The sequence below is a fragment of the Phacochoerus africanus genome, chromosome 5, assembly GCF_016906955.1.
Source record: "Phacochoerus africanus isolate WHEZ1 chromosome 5, ROS_Pafr_v1, whole genome shotgun sequence".
NCBI lineage: Eukaryota > Metazoa > Chordata > Mammalia > Artiodactyla > Suidae > Phacochoerus > Phacochoerus africanus.
This window is the reverse complement of record NC_062548.1, coordinates 82,054,773-82,074,783: the sequence shown is the minus strand read 5'-3', so window position 1 is coordinate 82,074,783 and position 20,011 is coordinate 82,054,773. Positions and strand designations below refer to the sequence as shown.

General features: G+C 40.3%; 1 long non-coding RNA gene across 2 annotated transcripts in view; it reads right to left on the bottom strand.

The window, feature by feature from the left end:
* The window catches only part of LOC125128020 (uncharacterized), a 46,593-nt gene that overhangs the window by 23,619 nt on the left and 2,963 nt on the right, over positions 1-20,011 (bottom strand). The window contains exons 1-2 of one of the 2 annotated variants that reach the window (XR_007135119.1): positions 12,579-13,321; positions 10,557-10,617 (exon numbers count right to left, since the gene is read on the bottom strand). This is a non-coding gene — a long non-coding RNA (uncharacterized LOC125128020). Of the gene's footprint in view, positions 1-10,556; positions 10,618-12,578; positions 13,322-20,011 lie in introns of those variants that run through there. The other variant, XR_007135118.1, reaches the window with a different exon arrangement.

Below are 20,011 nucleotides of genomic sequence, written 5' to 3'. Positions count from 1 at the left end.
CCATTATTTATCCAAGTCTTCTACCCCTTTCTCTCTCTCTCCTCTTCCTGGGATCCCAATAAAACCAACATTAGCATGCCTGATGTCATCCCAAAGGTTCCTTAAGCTCTCCTCCATTAAAAAAAAAAAATTATTTCTTCTTTTTGCTGTTCTGGTTCGGTGATTTCTACTTGTCTTCAGATCACTTATTCATTCTTCTGTATTACCTAATCTGATGTTGATTACCTCTAATATATCTTTTATTTCATTTATTTCATTCCTCAGCTCTGATTTGCTCTTTCTTATTTTTTCTAAGTCTTTGTTAAAGTTCTCCCTAAATTCCTCCATCTTCCCCTGACCTCAGTGAGCATCCTTATGATGTTTCTTTGAACTCTTTATTAGGAAAATTACTTATCTTCATTTCATCAGGGTTTTTCTTCTGGGATTTTATTATTTTGTTTGGAACATGTTCCCCTGTTCCCTCATTCTATTTGACTTTCATTCTTTGTTTCAATGAATTAGGCCAACAGCTACCTTTTATGGTCTTGAAGGAGTGGCCATGTATGAGAGCACCCCTGGTGTAGACTGTCTGCACCTGGCTTGGCAGGTGGCTTTGGCAGACCAGCTGAAGCTGGAGCAGGCATGGGCTGGGGAAAGTCCCTGAGGAGGACTGCACCCAAGGTGTCCCGGAGGGACCCAAACAATGACGCTCACCAGTGTTTCTAATCCCAGACAGGGAGGGCTCCAGCAGTTCCCTGCTCATTTGGCAGAAGCTCTAGGATTAGTAAATGGATTTCTTTCCCATATAATCTATGAAGTTTAAACAGATGTTTTTTGCTATGTACCAGGGCCAGCAAATCTGCACTCAGGCCCTTCAGCAAAATCCCTCCCTACCGCAGGTCATCACATTGTATTGGGGGATCCCATGGATACTGTCTTCAGCTTTTCTAGCCATTTTTATTGATCCTCCTATGTTCGGTAGCTGTTAAATCAGCCTTCAGTTCTCCTTCAGGGGGAAACTGTTCTATGCCTTCAGGGGGAATAGGCATAGATTTTATGTGTCTGTGGGAACTGATGAGCTCAGGATCTCCCTATGCGGCCATCCTAAACGTCCTTATATTTAAATTTTTTAAATTTTTAAAAATTGAAGTATAGTTGATTTTCAATGTTCCAGTGTACAGCAAAGTGGTTCAGTTATATATGTATATTCTCTTTCAGATTCTCTTCCACTAAAGCTTATTACAAGATATTGAATATAGTTCCCCGGGGTATACAGGTTCTTGTTATCTATTTTATATATAATAGTGTGTATCTGTTAATCCCAAACTTCTAATTTATCCCTCCCATGACCTTTCTCATCAGTAACCATAACTTTGTTTTCTATGTCTGTGAGTCTGTTTCTATTTTGTAAGTTAGTTCATTGCATGATTTTTTTTTTTCCTTTTAGGGCCATACTCATGGCATGTGGAGGTTCCCAGACTAGAGGTCAAATCAAGCTACAGCTGCAGGCCTATACCACAGCCACAGCAATGCCAGATTCGAGCCATGTCTGTGACCTATACCACAGCTCATGGCAATGCTGGATCCTTAACCCACTGAGTGAGACCTGGGATCAAACCCACATCCTCATGGAAAACAGTCAGGTTCATTTCCATTGAGCCACAGTGGGAATGCCCTATTCATTCCTCTGTTGATGGACATTTAGGTTGTTTCTGTGTCTTGGCTATGGTCAATAGTGCCACTTTAAACATTGGGATATATGTATCTTTTTGAGTTAGTTTTTGTCTTTTCCAGATATATGTCCAGGAGTAAGATTATTAGATCACATAACTCTATCTTTAGTTTTTAAAAGAACCTCCATACTGTTTTCCATAATGGCTGCACCAGTTTACATTTCCACTGACCATGTAGGAGAGTTCCCTTTTCTCTACACCCTCTCTAGCATTGATTATTTGTAGACTTTGAATGATGACCATTCTGACTGGAGTGAGGTGATATCTTACTGTTGTTTTGATTTGCATTTCTCTAGTAATTAGCAATATTGAGCACTTTTTTATGTGCCTGTTGGGCATCTATATGTCTTCTTTGGAGAAATTTCTATTTAGGTTAGAACCTCCCCTTTTTTTTAATCACTAGGAAAATATAGCATAGCCTTGAATCAGCAAACATAGAGGCTATGTTATTTTAAGAAATAAGGGAGCAGAAAGAGAAGAGGATCCTAATCAGCATGTTGCCAGTGTTTAGGAAGGAAGATGGCATGGTCCAGAGGCCCTTGGCCTGACAAAAAGTGGCTGGTAAAGAAGGTAATGCCCCCTCCATTGTGCTGAGGAAGCCACAGCATCCTTATCTTCCCTGTTGCCAGGGTGTCTCCTCAGGGGCTCTGTACTCTCAGGGGCCTAAGTAAGCAATGCCAAGTTTAGCTTTCATTCCATTTGCTTGAGAAAAAAAGTAGGTCTACCCAAATCCAGTACTTTACAACTCTTCCTAACTAAGCAGCTAAGAATCCATCTTTCAGTGTTCATTCCTGAACACTGGTACATACAATAATCAAAATTCCCTTTCCTTTTAAGGGCATAGTGGTAGTACCCTTCCCACCATTCTGCAGAAAAGAAGACCATTCAGGGGTCGTCATAGGAGCCATGGAGAGAGAAGCTCCATTTCTAAATCCAGTGTGACATGCCTGTTGTATACCATGGGGGTCCAGGCTGAAAGATGTGATGTGCAAAAATCTCAAGAAAAATCTAGCCATGTCTTAGTGGCAAGAAAGGTGCATCCATCAGGAGCCTCTCAAAGTTCTAATTCCAACTGCTCCTCTCCCAGCTTCACATCTTAGTCAATTTCAGGCCCTTGAATATTAATATAAGGCCAAGCAAAACAAAAATAACCTACAAACTTTTTTTCTCTTCAAATTAGATATGACCTCATGGCTGTTGCTTTGAGGCCTATGGAAAATGGTGTTGTGGCCCCTGGAATATGGTAGGCTGGCAACAAACAGAATGTCCCCTCTTCAAACCCCACTAGACCATAGGCAGGTTAGGAGAACCTGCCAGCCTATTGTTACCTATACAGCAGGAACAACCTAGTACCTCAGAGGACTCTGGCTTGGTATGAGAAAGGAGATTCATATTGCCAAACACAGCTCTGACTGCATGAAATCTGGACTCTAGAAAAATCTTGTGCAACTCTTTACCCCAAATTTGCTTTTCTGTGGATTAAAATGCATAATGGAGTCAAGTATCCATTGGTAAGTAACACATTAAAACTTGCTGCCATTCCTGATTTCTTAATTTTGCTTAAAAGATAAAACACTCCATTCTTCTAAATAGATTCCTTCTCCTATCCTTGGTGGCCATAGACAAAGCTTCTCATTTGCCAATGAAAGAGAGAAAGAGAAACCCTCCTTTATGTTTTTGATCATGGAAGTCATGTGGCTTATGAGTTCTTCTACATATTTGCTTCCTGCATCCATTAAGTCTTTGGTTTTGTTGGTGTGATGCTGGTGCATTCAGCTGGCTAGTCTTGGAACTTCTCCAACTCACAGGTAATCAGGGCCTGAGCATGGAAGCACTCCATGCACTGGTGTTTCTGTTGCATGGAGGCCTAGTTGCTTCATAGTAGCTGGTGCTGCAGAGAAGCACAAGGCCTTGCATCCTCCTGATGTTCTGTCATTCTGTCTTCACCATGGGAGTCACTGCCTCTTAGATAAAACTGCATTGTAACTGCCTCTCCAGTGCCCAGATGGGCCCAGGAGTGTGAGCCCACACCCTCATTGCCACTTCTTGGGTTGTGCAGTCACTGCTGGCCCCAGAGCCTCGCTATAATACAGCTAGAAAGTTGTGCGCATGGCAGTGCTTTTCCTTATAGTATTTTAGTCAACTGGATAATTAGCATTCTGAAAATTAGTTATTAGTAGTTTTAAAAATTACCATTAGCTACAAATTCTTCTCTGAATTATATTAAATATGATACCAATATTGATTCTTTAAAAATGAACTACTTGAATGACTAAATGGGTTGGAATGATCCATGTCAGTGAAGAGATATAAGATTAAAAATCCCTTTTACGTTGAGATGAACTTTACTTATGATTGTGGATGGGATATTCAATATTATTTCTTTTTGAAGATGTTTTCAAAGCACCTTAAATTAAAGTGGATTTTAAAAAATGAGTTTCAGAATATCAGCCATGTCTTAGAGATGATGATATGGCTTAGACAGGGACAAGAATTAAATGTGATTTTTTAAAAAAAGCAGAAGAGCACAAAATGCCTGCTGTTCCCACCCCTCTATATATCCAACACACACACACACCTTTTGGATTTGAGGGTAACTATTAAAACAAAACACCCAAATTATAGTCAAAATTAGTCACTGGGATTATATACGACTTTTTTTCTTTTTGTCTTTTGTCTTTTTATGGCCTCACCAGCAGCACATGGAGGTTCCCAGGCTAGGTGTTGAGTCGGAGCTACAGCTGCCAGCCTACAGCCATGCAGGATCTGAGCTGCATGTTCAACTTACACCACAGCTCACGGAAACACCGGATCCTTAACCCACTGAGTGAGGCCAGGGATTGAACTTGCAACCTCATGGATACTAGTCAGGTTCGTTAACCACTGAACCATGAAGGGAACTCCCAGATCTGAATTCTGAGACATTAGTCCTCTCCCCCAACCCCCACCTTCCCAACACCCATGATGCCCTCATGTGGACACACACTCCCTTTTTCCTTGTGTTACTGGAAATAAGGAATTGGATGCAAGGAGATTCTCCCCAGGTCCTGGGTATAAGGAGCAAAGGGAGCTGAATGCATAGTTTATGGCGATATTCCATCTGAGATGAATGGGAATAACATCAAAGCATCTATCAACTTGAGATGCCCTCTTTTGCACCAAGGATCTTTTATAATGGAGATGATTTTTTTAATCTCTGAAATGACCTTGAACAGAAAGAAATATTAATAGTCCATTAAATAACGCCATAGAAAATAACCATGTTTAGGACATGTTCTTGAAAGATAACAAGGCATTCATTTGGCAATTATTCATTTTTATATGAATATATACAGAAAACATTTAAGAAAAATGGGGTCCAAGCTCCACTTCTTTGCTCAAGTAAAAGTTTTCTAAAGGGTGACCTCTGTTTGCTGCATCCAATTTCTCCCTTCTTATTATCTCTTAAAATTTGCTCTAAACATGGATCTCCAATGAACACTTTGAAACTACTCTCTCCAAGATGCAAGTAACTGTAGCTTTCTAAGTCCATCCATCAGTTCTCAGCTTAGGTGTCTGCTGGTAGCATTTGACACTGCTGGTTCCTTCCTCTTCTCTGGAATATTTTCTTCTCTTCACCTCTAGGACACACTCTCTTGGGTTCCCTCCTCGCCACTGGGCATTCCTTCTCAGTCGCCTTTTCTGGTCTCTCCTTTCCTCCCTGACTCTGGAGGACTCCAAGGCCTTCTTCTTGGGCCTCTTCTCTTCCTCACTCAATCCTCTGGTGATCTCACCCAGTTTCACATTCCTTAAACACTATCAATGTGCTGCCAAAACTGTATCTCCAGCTCTGACTCCTCTCCTGAACTCCAGACCTTTATCCAAATACCAACATGACATCTCAGACTTACCAAGTCCAAACTGGAACTCCATGTTCCTTTAAAAGCCTGCTCCATCTGCAGCCTCACTTCCTCAATGGACGGTAACTCTAGCCTTAATTGTTCTGACCAACCAAAAACTTTCAAGTCATCCCTGACTCTTCCCTGTTTCTTTTCTCCCATCCAAATCTTTGTAGCTCCTCCTTCAAAACACATTTGGAATCCAACCACTTTTCACCACCTACATCTGTACTGTCTTGGTCTGAGCCACTGTCATCTCTCTTTTGAATAATTTCCATTACTTTGTTTTTTAAAAATTATATTGACATACAGTTGATTTACCAAGTTGCATTAATTCTGCTGTATAGCAAGGTGATTCAGTTTATATATAGATATAAGAATATATATAAGAATATATGTATATATTTTCCATTGTAGACGTGTACACATCTTCTTAATCCATTCCTCTGTTGATGGACACTTAGGTTGCTTCCATGCCTTGGCTGTTGCGCATAGTGTTGCTATGAACATAGGGGTGCATGTATCTTTTCAAATTAAGAGTGTTCTCTAGATAACCCCGGGAGTGAGGTTGTGCCATCTACTTCCTAACAAGTCACCCTGTGTCTACGCTTGCCCTTTGCTTCTACTACAGGCTAATCTCAAGAACTTAGTCAGAAGGAGACTTAAAAAATAAAGTCAGATCATGCCTCTCTTCTGCTCAAAAGCGTCATAATGGTGTCCTATTTCACTGAGAATAATACAAGTTCCCGCAAAGGCCTACACAACCCAAATGATCTGCTTCCCTATCACCTCTCTGGTCTCAGCTCCTGCTTACTTCACCTTGACTCATCCCCCTCAGCCAGGCTGGTTTCCTTGCTGTTCCTCAAACACCCCAGACCTTCAGCCCAGAAAGCTTTCCCCAGATAACCACATGGCTCACCCCCTCACCTTCCTCATATGGTCCCTAGTTTTTCACCTTCCTAATGGGGCCACCTGCCCTCTGTGTAAACTGGACTTGCCTTCCTTCTCCACACCCAGCACTCCTGATCATCTTAACCTGGTTTAATGTTTCCATTTTCCATAACATTTATCCCTTCTAATGTCTACTGAAATTACTTATTTATTGTGTCTGTGGATTATTTTCTGTCTCCCACCTATAATGTAGTCTCCATAAGGACAGGGATCTGTTTATTTTGTTCACCGATGTATTCTAAGCACCAGATCAGTGTCAGCCACCTGATGGGAAATTAGTAAATATTTTTAAGTGAATGAAAATTCAAATCTTCAGTGACGGAAGTGATAAAAATGAGAAATGTCTATAAAGATCACATCTATGTTGATTCAATGATTTTTAAAGGGATTTTTATCTCTTACTTTCTGATGACAGAAATGAGCATACGCCTTCACAGACTTATATACTAAAAGCACTCACAACAGCTTATTCACTTTAACTTTTGCTTTTGAAGAACTTAATAACACATTTTGTCCTTCTATCCCTTCTTTTTTGGTAAACCTTTTTTTTTTTTTTTGGTCGTCTTTTAGGGCTACACCCACAGCATATGGAGGTTTCCTGCTAGGGGTCGAATTGGAGCTGTAGCTGCTGGCCTACGCCATAGCCATACCAACACCAGATCCTTAACCCACTGAGCAAGATCAGGGATCGAACCTGTGTCCTCACGGATGCTAGTCAGATTCTGATTCCACTGAGCCATGACAGGAACTCCCGGTAAGCCTCCTTTTAAATACTCAAATAACCTGAGTATTTCTGCTAGGAAGAAAACAGAAAGGCATCTAGCTGAAAGTTAGACTTATCAGGGAGAATTCCTGTTGTGGCTCAGCAGTAATGAACCTGACTAATATCCACGAGGATGGTGGTTCAATTCCTGGCCTTACTTAGTGAGTTAAGGATCTGGCATTGCTGTGAGCTGTGGTGTAGGCTGACAGCTGCAGCTCTGATTTCAACCCCTAGCCTGGGAACCTCCATATGCCACAGGTACAGCCCTAAAAAAAAAAAAGAGAGAAAAATTATCAGGGTTCATGGTCAAAACAACTCATCAATATTTATTCCATATTGTCTTTGGATGGCCATATGCACAGTTTCCTTCTGGACAGGCCTCATGGTATTCATAGAACGGTTAAACTGTTAAGGGCCTTAAATTCATGTGACCTGGTTTCTCAGCTGAAAGTGGGATGGTTTCTGACAGCAAGTTGGTTTGTGGGTAAAAGCAATGACGTCATTGGTCTAGGTCTGATGGCCACCATAGCTGTTACATGTTTATTTTAATAACTTCCCTTTTTGAGACATTTCATGAAGTACTTTTCTCAGTAGTATGAGGAAGACTACATGTACTAATGACAAAATTTCTGAGGTTGCCTTACGAGTGTTTTCTGGTAAGTGTCATTAATAAGTGACCACATAGTGGGTACAGAGGTTAAAATAAAGTCATTCATCTCACTGTCTTTCTCAATGGAAGGCCTAAAATAAAGGCTCTTTTATTCTCTAGTTTCCACCCATGCCCTTTTCCCTACTGCAGGGAAGCCTTAAGTGGATTTGCTATAACTGTGTTATGCACATGACAGATAGTATCTGTTATTATGATTAAATAACTGATTTATATTTTTTAAAAAGCAACTGTTTATCACTTATAATGGCAGTTCTATTACTTAAAGTAACTTTGGATAGATCAAAATTTGTCACTCAATTTTTAATACTAGGGCTTGAAATTCATGTTATATTTTTTAAATTAAAAGTAGTAGAGGAATATGATAACATTATAGGAAGTTTAGACAATTGAAAATTACCCATAATTCCATCTTACTGTTGTGATCATATGTGAACCAACAAAACAATCAATCTAATGTCAGTTGACAAGACTTGATACCTGCCCCTAACCGCCTCAGGGCTCAGGACAAAAGTAAAGATGGAGGAAAAAAAATATTCCAGGGTTAGTTGTACTTATCTAAGTTTTAGATGCTCTGCAAATCCACTTATTAATTCATTTTTGGCAATAATTTTTCAAGCACCTGTTGGTATTAGGACTCATGCTATGCTATGGGCATTTTGTTAGTTCACAGGGAGAGGCCAAAGTCCTAACACTTGGCAAACATCAGCCACTCTGTGACTTCCTCTCCTACCCAGAACTCTAGGATGTCAGTCCAATAGTGATATTGTCATTTTTCTGCTTTGTATGAAGATAATTCCTTTGCTTCTCCATTCTTTGTCTGCAGATGACCTGAGCCTAGATGGGCCTTAAATCTCTGAGACAGACTGAGCCCTCATAAAGGGGCTGCTGATCCTAAAATAAAATTGTGCATCAGGTTTGGAGTCTGATGGAAAGCCTGAGAGACACAGGTTTATTGCTAATTTAGACTACAAATGTCATCAAAAATAGAAACCAAAAAGGTTAGGTAACTTCTAAATTAAACACTCTTTCTTAGAATAATCACCATGTTACAGCATGTATATACTTTTGTAGAATTTGAATAACACTTTATTACTCAGAATAATGCTCTATTCTTGTCACCAAATAATACTTGAGTACACGATCTTGTGTTCCCTGACTGCAGGAAGGGTGTTGCCCTGAATGCTGGCACACCCTGTGCAACAAAGCTTGGTTTGGGTGGAACTTTTCAGGTACTAAAAAATACCTGTTTCTATTCCCCATTCAGTCACAAGCAAGAGATCTAAGCTTTGTTATTTCTTTTCTCAATGTAAATGGACTGAGTCAGGCTTGAATAGTCACCATTAAGGACAGACCACGGCGGTATGGAAAATATGATTTCAATCTCCTTTCCATGGAAACTGGCTATGAAAAGGATAGGCCCATCAATCATAATTTGAAAGGCAAGTTACACATCTTTTGATGAAGCCTCTCAAGCTATTGCCGCAGCAAGTGGAACTGGGAACCCGTTTTCCAGCTGAGGAAATAGACCTGGTCATTTTGTATATTTCCACCTTGATAGCTTGGCCAGTGGGAGAAGCTTCCCGGGCTTAAATAATAGCTTTTCAGCAGTTCGTGTTTCTAAGTTTGAGTCTAAATTTAAGGGATGCTAATCCTTAACAGTTACAGAATTCCACAGAATTTTATCTAAAATGACATGAACTGGTTGTAATAGTCTGGGAGACAGTTCTTCATGAAGACACAGCATTGCCTTTATTCAAAGACCCTACATGCACAAGAAACAATGGCTGTGTTTAGTATATTTTTCTGTAACTTTAATGCATTTAAATTTCAATTATGGGAGTATAAGACATGAGTTGTATTATAGACCCTCCTTCATGTTTCTTAATGAGGGCTTTTTTTTTCTTTCTGAGTTAAAAAGAAGCCCTTTTAGCTTAAAAGCCTAAGTGTTCTAAAAATGAATAATCACTATGAAAAGACTTGGATCACAATGCTATTTTTCCCTTAACATGTGCTCTCCTTTCTTCTCTAGTCATAGAACCCCTGATTTTTAAGCTGGGCATATCACTAGCCTGAAAAAAAAAGTCTATTTTCCAGTTTCCCTCTGAGGGACTGGGTGGAAATTTTATATGGCAATTTCTAGAACTTTCCTTAAGTGACAGTTGGTGTATACCTCTGTCCCTTCATTGTCGCTTCCTTCATCCTGCTGCTACAATTGTGGCATGCCAGTAGGGGCTCACCACCACCTTGGACCATGAAGACATGAGCAACACAGTAAAGGAGTGGGCAGAAATGTCATACCAGCTTGTCTACCTTTGCAGCTTTATATAAAAGAAAGATAAATTATCTGGTTAAAATGACTGCCCTTTTTTTTGGGGGGGGGGTCTATGTTTCTCAAAATGAAAACGAATTCTCCTGTACAAAATCACCTATAATGGAAAATATTGGACTACTGAATCTGACACGAAGAAATAAACATTCTGTAGCAGACATCTTTTGGCTCATCTGCCTGACAATGTTTTCTAAAATTGACCCTCTCTCTGCCACCATCCACTTGGGGAGAGTTTCCAAGCTCTAGAACTCACCTTTGATTGAAGGATGAGCCCTTAACCCAGCTTGGGCCAATCAAAATCTTTCCCCAGGAACCTGAAAATTAAAAAATGAGAAAAAGAGATTAGTCTCTTCGAATTCTAGGACCATAATAGTAAGTATATGAGCCATTGGCAGCTTTGTTTTCCACCATGAGTTGGAGATGTAGAAAACAGGCTGTGATGAGAAAGAACAATGAATCAGAGTCAAAGAGAGAAGAGATTCAGGGATGGAGGCAGAGAAGATTTTAGGTTCCCCAAAGCGCTCTGATGCCTGGTTATCTCAGCACTGTGCTTGCTTCCTTAACATCCACTCTCCACTTTCTCCTTTCTAAGCAATGCTGATGTTCCCGCCTCCCCCACTGCCCTCATCCTTAGAGGACATGGCAGTTGTGGATTGGCATGACAATCCTCTGGCAACTGTTTTGATTCAGTGAGGGGCAAGCTTTTTAAATTGGCCCAATCTGAAAATCACGTCTGGGGGGAAGCAGGAAGTTACTCCTTCTCTGGCTGGACATGAATAAGCAAACACATAGTCCTGGCTGCCACTGTCCCCTCCCTTGCCACCATGAGGGTAACCATACTGGGATGAGGGAAATATCGAAGACGGAGCAAGATGAATTCTAAAAAAAGTGGAGTTTTGGATGGCATTTTTGAGCCCACCCAGAACTGAATCAAATATATTAAATAATAAATGACCTACTATAGAAGTTGGGGGTCATCAAGGTTTTTTTCTTGAAGGGCCAGATAGTAAAAATCTCAAGAATTGCAGGCTATAAGGTCTTGGTCACAACAAATCCACTCTGCCATTGGTGCTCTTAAAGCAGCCTTAGGAAATACATGTATGAATGGATCTGAATGTGTTTTCAGTAAAACAGGTGACCCACCTGCAGGCTGTCATTTGTTAACCCCTGGTATAAGCCAGTTTGAGTCACAGTTTCTGGTACTTGTTGCCCAAACTCCCATATATGATACATGGGTTCGAGTTCATTTCTGAGGGCCAGGTGCACCTCACTGTCAGTCCATGATGATCCCTAGTATAAGGAGCAGATAGCCAAAACATTTAACAAAGGGTACAGCATAAGCACCAACCAACCAGAAACATGTAGCATGGTTATAAGGTGAACTGGCTGAATAGGGCTCTGTCATTATCCCTCTATTAAGTTTTCTCTGTTACTTAAACCAGCCAGACTTTATTTCTGGTATTTGTAAACAAAAGCATCTTCATCATTCTTTTTAGATTTTCACTTTGGGTACTCCTTTAATAATCTTACCTTTTTTATTTTTTATTTTTTGGTTGAGATGCTGATCAGTTTTATGTTACCTCTTCCTTTTGATTGTCTCTTTCTTAAGTTGAGGATTTTAGTGACAAGATTGTAATACTGATTCTTTTTAAAATCTGGCAGATGAGAACTTTCCCTGATAATGAGCTCTTTTTTGAATTCCTGCAGGCCTTATGATCAATAACACACAATCTAGCACTTGACACATGAGGTGTGACTATAAAGTAACTAAAACATTTTGGCACACGTGCCACTGCTCAGACATCCAATGTATTTTGTTAAATGCAGTTGCAATGAAAAGTTATAGTCCAATAATGCTGCCATTTCTCAAAGTATCTTTGGAATTCCTCCAATCTCCCCACTTTATTTAAAATCTGATGTTGATGGAGATCTATCACATTGTCACCAGACTTGGCTCTGAATAAATTCGTGCCACTTGCAGAAAAAAAAAAAAACCCCATCTTAAATATTTGCAATCAAGTGTTTTCTCCCCCCTCCCCTTTCTTTCTCAGATAATTATTAAGTACCCAGCTATGCCTAATACAGACTTTTAACTCTTCTAGCAGCTGGTGAGATAAAGGCCTTATTATCAATGTGTTCTTAGTTTAAAAAGGGAGAAAGTAAGTAAATGAGTTATCATGTAACGCAAATTTGCCCAGGCTTCACCAGTCCATGAGTATAAATATGGTCCTCCTAAGACAAATAACCCAAATTTCACAAGCATTGCCCCACTTACATATGTGGGAATGTAGCCTCCTACCAGGCTTTTGACATGGGCTCCCACACCGACCACTTGGGCATTTCTATTTCAGGTCTCCCCTGTTGATCTCTGCTGCTCTCGAGCTTCAAGGATGCCAGGTGTCTGGGTTTTTTGTTGTTGTTGTTGTTGTTTTGACTTTCAAAATGTTTCCTTAATGGTGGAGGAAAAAAATACTGTGTTGTATTTGTTTAAAGCTTTTTCATGCTGTTTTCAAAAATTTTAGGAAACAATTTAACAGGGGATAAATCTCTGCAGTAGGCAGCCTGACTGGCAGCCAGTGTCTCTAGAACAGGTTCAGAGTAGAGAATTCTTAGTACTCAGTTTTCCAGACTGACATGCTTCAAAAAGAAGAGGCAAGTTTAAGCCAGTAAGCAAAGGTAGAGCTAAAAGACAGGAGCAAAATGGGCCAGGAGAGGGACTGAGACTATATTTTCTTCTCAAGCTCAGTCAGTTGCCCCTCATGCTTGGTTCACATTTCAGCTGTCTCCCATGCAGAGATGGGGACAATGCCTCTACCCTCACTGGGGGCTACCTTTTGTCTTCTGGATCCTAATGCCCTTTCTCTTCCAAAGTCCTTGGTGATCATAGCCTTTTTCAGATTTTCTCTCAGCTCCTTTCTTTAAGAACTCAGGCCTCCTCAAAAAAATTAAAAATAGAACTACCATATGACCCATCAATCTCACCCTTGCACATATATCCAGAGAAAGCCATATTTTGAAAGGACCACATGCACAGTATGTTCACTGAAGCACTATTTGCAATAGCCAAGACATGGAAGCAACCTAAATGCCCATTGACAGAGAAATGGATAAAAAAAGATGTGGTACGTATATACAATGGAATATTACTGAGCCATAAAAAAGAATGAAAAAATACCAGTTGCAGCAACATGGATAGACCTAGAGATTATCATACTAAAATGAAATTAAGTCAGACAAAGGCAAATATCATATAATATTACTTACATGTGGAATCTAAAAATTGATACAAATGATCTTATTTACAAAACAGAAACAGACTCATAGCCTTCAAAAACAAACTTATGGTTACAAAGGGATGGGGGAAGGGTGTGGAGGGATGGATTGGGGGTTTGAGATTGGCATATGCACACTGTTGTGAACAGCATAATGGATGGTCAACATGGACCTGTTGTAGCATAGGAAACTCTACCCAATATTCATGATAACCTATATGGGTAAAGAATCTATGAAAGAATTGATATGTGTATACATGTAACTGAATCACTCTGTTGTACAGCAGAAATTATCACAACATTGTAAATCAAGTGTGCTTCAATAAAACTTTTTAAAATGAGGGGGGGGGGGAGGAGAAAGAAAGAAAAGAATTTAGGCCTGGTCCTAGGGTCACTGGTGGGAAATAGATACACTAGAACCCCAACTATGGCCCAGGCTCAAACCTAATTTCCTGACTTAATTATAATATGGAATGATAAGAATTACACTAGATGCACATACAGAGACATAGCAAAGGAGATGAGAAACTGAAGACAGGAGGAAATCAGAGGGAGGGGGACAGATGGTATAGGAAAGATGATGGAAACTTTTCCTGCTTCATAGTTGTACCTTTTACTTGCCCTGAAAATTTTGCCTTTATAACCTGACAGTAACTTCTTCCTCCTTGTTTTATAATATCCTCTTTCCAAGTATGCCACAGGTGCTAGTTAAATATTTTTGAGTGGTTGACAAAGAGAATTAAGACCTTAATGGAGTCCCATTGCTTTTCCCCTAATATTTGCTCTTTCTCATTGATTGCTCTGTGTTCACACTGGTCTATGAGATACTGGATAATGAGAACTCAATAAACCCTCATTTGTTCAAATCAAAAATGACTTAGGGACTACACACAATGTGTCAAGCTCTGTGCTAGATGGAAAGCCACAGGATGAATACGGCTTAGCTCTAACGAAGCATGCAGTGTAGCCGTAGAGATAAAGCAAGCCAGATAAGGCTAAGGTAAGGCAGAAAGAGTTCCATGGTGTACTAGATCGCATAACTTGCTGTGAGAACCCAAAGGAAACAAAGAGAACTCTAAGATATAAGCTCTGAGAAGGTTATACAGAGGAATTCTGTGAAGAATAAGCAGGATTTTAACCAGTGGAGCTGGGTGGGGGAGCATGTAGGCAGTGGGAACTCCATGAATAAATATATGGAGGTGAAAGTCTTCTAAGGAAAGTATATCATGGGGTTTCCAGTATTTTCTCTCATTCTTTATCAGTTGTGTATCCTCTCTTAAAACAGAACCAGTAGAAAAGTGGTATGGCCCTTTTTTTCCAGTTTGTACTGAAAGAAAAGATTTCAATGAACCAGGCTGCTGGCAGTATTTTAAAAGAAAGACTAAAGTACCATTCGGCATGTGAATTGGTCTGTCCAATTGTGCATGCAAAGCAGATGGCTGTTAAACATTTGTTCCATCCCTGGTATTGTCTGCCTTATAAAATGCTAAAGAGTTGCTGAAATGGAGAATTCTATCATGTTAAAGGAATTTTTGCCTATAATTTGTTTATAACACACTCTTAACTAACAGGCAAGCTCCTTGCTCCCTGGGGCTATGCTCCAAGTACACACGCATTCCAGAAAGATTAGCCTTTCCTTGGTTCCTGCTAAGAGCCCTAAAAGCCATGGAAATCAATACATATAATGATTTATCACTGACAGATTAAAATTTTCTATTGATTTCTTCTGGAATGGAAATTTGTGCCCCCTAAGGAGCTTTATTCTCTTAATAGACATCTAGACAATCAGTTGTAATTTTAAGTTCCGAAGTGCTTTGGCAATTGTTTTCATGAAACACACAGAAGAAAAATAGCAAGAGGCCTGGATAGTTTCAAAGTCTTGCTGAGATGTACAGAAGTGAGTATGGCTTGCTTGCCTGTGCCCACTGTGAGCCTTGGTCCCCTAAGGCAGATGGCTCTGTCCCTTACCACATATCTAACGACTGTTGTCAATTTGCAAGCACTAGAAGTCTTTCTTTCCCTTCTCAAAATCACTTTCTACTCGAAATGCACTCTGAGGCTACACCTCTCAAGAGACCAATGGGAAGCTGGTGTTTGGAGGACCCATCATTCAAGCAGGCCTTATATTTCAAAATTGAAAATGTGCATGAGTCTCCTGGGAGCTCTGTTAAAATGCAGATTCTGATTCTGGGGTGAGACCTGAGATTCTACACTTCTGTCATGCTCCCAGCTGTTACATGGAGCTGGATTTTAAAGGCATCCGCCTCCAAGGTAGGAAGGACAGGTGGTGTGACAACGCAGTGTGCTGAGCACTCAAAGGCCACTTGAGAACATGATGGGCTGACCAAATGTCCCACAAACATCAGGAATGGAACCCAGAGGGAGAGTCTGAGCTCTTCACTGGGAAAGTTTGTCCTTATTTATGTGTTTCTCTGAAGCAATGTGGCGACAGGCTAACAGAGGATGAGATAGGAAAGAGATGGTTCATTCCTCTATTCCACAAGTTTTAATCCCCAACTCCGTGCCAGGCATTTTAGTCACAGGGACTATAAATATAATAAGAAAATGGACAGAGAAGCTGTCTATTTTGGAAAGGCAGACATTGAAAGCATTCCCTTCAACCCCTTTATTTTTGTCAGGAAACTTCTACTCCAAGAGCCCCTATAAGGAATCCAGCCATTCAGCATTCCCCAGGAGAACATTATCTGTCACTGTTCTTTGTGTTCAAAGATACTTCTGGCAATGATATTACTATTCCTGTGTGTGAGTCTGGCAGAAAGCCCTAAGATGTGACCTAATTTCCAAATAGCATGTCCTTCTGGTGAGCTGTTATTAGTAAAACCTGCTGTGGTTGATGACTCGACCCTATAGACTTTGAGAAAATCAGAGGGCAAAGGAGATTTCCACCTGGATTAGTCTGTGTGATTACACGATCTTTTGGGGGATAATAGTTTATACCCATTATATAAAGAGATGATGTAGAAACCAATGCACCATCTTATCTTTCTGAGAGAAGGGCTCTTACAAGCCTGGAAGTGGAAGATCATCAGGTACTTTGTTGTTAGCTCATGAAGGGCTTATCTTGGTGTATTTATAGTCATGCTACGGGAGTGGGGTAGGGGGTGGCAGGGAGATGTTTATGTATGGACCTGTTTTATCATCCCTTCTCTCCTGAGTGGATCTTCAAAGTTAAATTATAACACTGCATTATGCTTACAAGGAAAGGATGCTTCATAGAAAAGGCATTTACTAAGCACTTGAGGGATTGTTGTACACTGATCAAATGACAGATGGTGTTCGGTTTTCACAATGTAGGAGTGCTAAAAGAATGTAGGGTCATAATGAAGCCATGGAAAATCAGAGCAAAATATGGTGCAAGTTGTTCTAAGCCTGGCAGAAGAAGAGGAGGTACCAGGGAAATGATCCCAACCACTGTGAGAGAAAAGGAAATTAAATGAAAAATGACAGGGCTTCAGTTTTTGAAAAGCAAGTCTAGCTTTTCTAATTAGCTATGGGATGTTAGGTAGGTCATCAGTGTCTCTGGGTCTTGCTCTACTAGGACAACAGAGAAGAGGTCTCAGATGTTCTTCAAGTCCACTCCCAACTCTGAGTGCTTACTCTGTGCTAAATGCACCAAGAAACAAACACCTTCACATGCATTTTCATCTAATCTCTGGGAGGATTTTTATCATCCACATTTTGCAGAATAAGAAAGTAAGGTTCAGAGAGCTTAAGACACCAGGCCAAGCTTACAATCTAATTGGAGACAGAGCTGGGATTCAAACCCAGGCAACCTGACACCATAGCTAATGCTTTTAAGCTTTACAATGTATTGCCTTTCTAAGAATTTTAAGGGTCAAGAAGGGAGGAATATTTTATTACTTTCTTAGAGTATCACCTGGTGGGATGGGGAAGTCCCTTACAATATTTGCTGCATACTTGTTTTATAATTCTTGACATATTGGACTTTATTCCTGATAGAGCAAGATGTTATAATTGGTGTTCTAATCTCACGTCTAGGAATTTAAGCCATGAGATGAGCAATGCTCAGTTCTGCCTTTCTGAGCTCACTTAGCTGCAGGTACTGATAGCTTTATTTCTCAGGTTCTGGCCTTCCCAGCTGAGCCCACTTTGTCAGGCCAGGCTACTGAAAAGTCACCACAAGAGCATGACTAGCAGCATCTAAGATTCATGTTCCTGCCACCTAAACTAGAGATCCTGGGATTTGGGGAATTCTGGGTTCCCCTCACCATCTTCCGACAGAATTTCCAACATCTGCATGACAAGGTTCCAGGAGAGTTTCCTAGTTTGCATGCTGACTTTCTGCCTGAGACTAGAATTCGGCATTCAACACCACCCTGCCTGGATGAGGCTAGGCTACCCTCCCCAGCCCTTGGAGGCAGTGTGGCAAAAAGCAGTGGTGGATGCCACCTTCATTTTTGCATATATACACCCCACTTGTACATACTCTTACTTACTTGTACATATTTTTTAATGGACTCACTTCAAAAATTTAAATAGTATAACCTTTTTGAAAAAGAAAACTTCAAGAAGGTTTATGCTGTTAGGTCTTATATTTAGGTCTATGATTCATTTCGAGTTAATTTTTGAAATATGGTGAGAAGTATGGATTGAGGGATGTTACGTTTTGCATATAGATATCCAGTTATTGTGGCACTATTTATTGAAAAGATTATCTTTTCTCCAAAGGATTGTCTTTGCATCTATTTTCCTCTCTTTGGGAGTTAGACTGGGTTCTTTGTTCCTCTTAATTTCTAGCTGGGGAGCCAGAATGTGACCTACTATCCACCTGGCTTCAACTACTGTCTCTTGCAGCTTCAACTGCTGTGCATCCATTGGGATGGACTCTGAGTTTGCTGTATTTTTGACTATTGTAATTTAGTCTCTCACTGACCTCTCTATGGTTACTTCTGCTTAACAATATAATTCTCCCTTGAGAGACTACTAGGTACTCCAACCCTATCTGCCAACCTTTCAAATTCTTTTTATATCAACCTGCCCCTGATGTCCCAAAGGCTACAACTTAACAAAATGAATTTGAAATTTTATAAGGGGTGGGATAAGGTAAAAGGTTTGAATTTTGTAGAGAAGAAATGGGTGGCTATTCATAAAGCAGTGTCATTAACTACTGGCATGTCCCCACTGGGATTCACTAGTAAAGGGCTTTTATGCCCGAGTTATTTTCCTCACGTGATTCCTATTTTAAGGTAGGACCATGGCCTCTATGTAATATCCACACATACAGAACACCAGGGTACACATACAGGCATTTAACACACACACATACAAAGATACCGGGAACATTTTTGTACTTAACTGTGGCTCCCTTTCTAGTTAATTTACAGGCATGTTTTATAGTTATACTATGGAGGAAATGCCTAAGTGATTGGATCTTAGAGACTCTAAGGGATTATGAATTGGGTGGGCTGTCAACTCTGATGAAATGGTGGTGATGGCTCCGGAGCACTGCATCGAAAAGGACTGTCAGGCTGAGTTTCGCTCAGGGGGGATAAAGAGCTTTCATTGATTAGTCATGCCTGCCACCATTTGGAGCGGTGGCATGTATGTGGTATATTACTAACTCTAATCTAAGTTCAGGCCGCTCTCTTTTCCAGTGCAATAATTTTTGCTATCTTTGAGTGCTGGCCTCTACCCGCTACAGGAATACTTTCAGTAATTGTGAGCTTGCTGTCTTTCAAAAGGGCTGATCACATTGAACAGTTTACATGTTGAGTCCACAATCTATCACTGCAACTTCTAATCATTTGTTCTACTGTTTGGACCTATACAGACCAAGTTATTACCCTATTTCGCATGACAGCTCTTCAAATATGAGGAGAGAGCCATTATGGAATCTCTTCTAGATAAACACCACCATTTCTTTCAATTATTTTTCAGATATTGGGATTTCTGGGTCTTCACCATTCTGATTTTATATAATTTTTACTTACCACTTACTACTCAGAAAGGGACAAAGAATTTAAACAGGCTCTGACCGACTGGAATTAACTGGGACTCTTACTGGCTCAAATATGCTTATATTAAGAAGCTTTAGTTTGCACCTGAAACATGTTACTTGGTTACTGAAACACAGAGCTTTCAGTAAATATAAAAACATTCTTTTTATATGAATTACTTAAATCAGTTCTTCTCTTTTCTGAGTTCATATTTGTTTTCTGTTTTCCTTTTATGGCCCCATCTGTGGCATATGGAAATTCTCGGGCTAGGGGTCAAATCAGAGCTGCAGCTGCTGACCTACCCCACAGGCACAGCAACACCAGATCTGAGCTGCATCTGTGACCTATGCTGCAACTGTGGCAATGGTGGAAACTTGATTGAACCTGCATCTTCAGAGAGACAGCATCAGTTTCTAAACCTGCTGAGCCTAAACAGGAACTCTCTGAGTTCATATTTG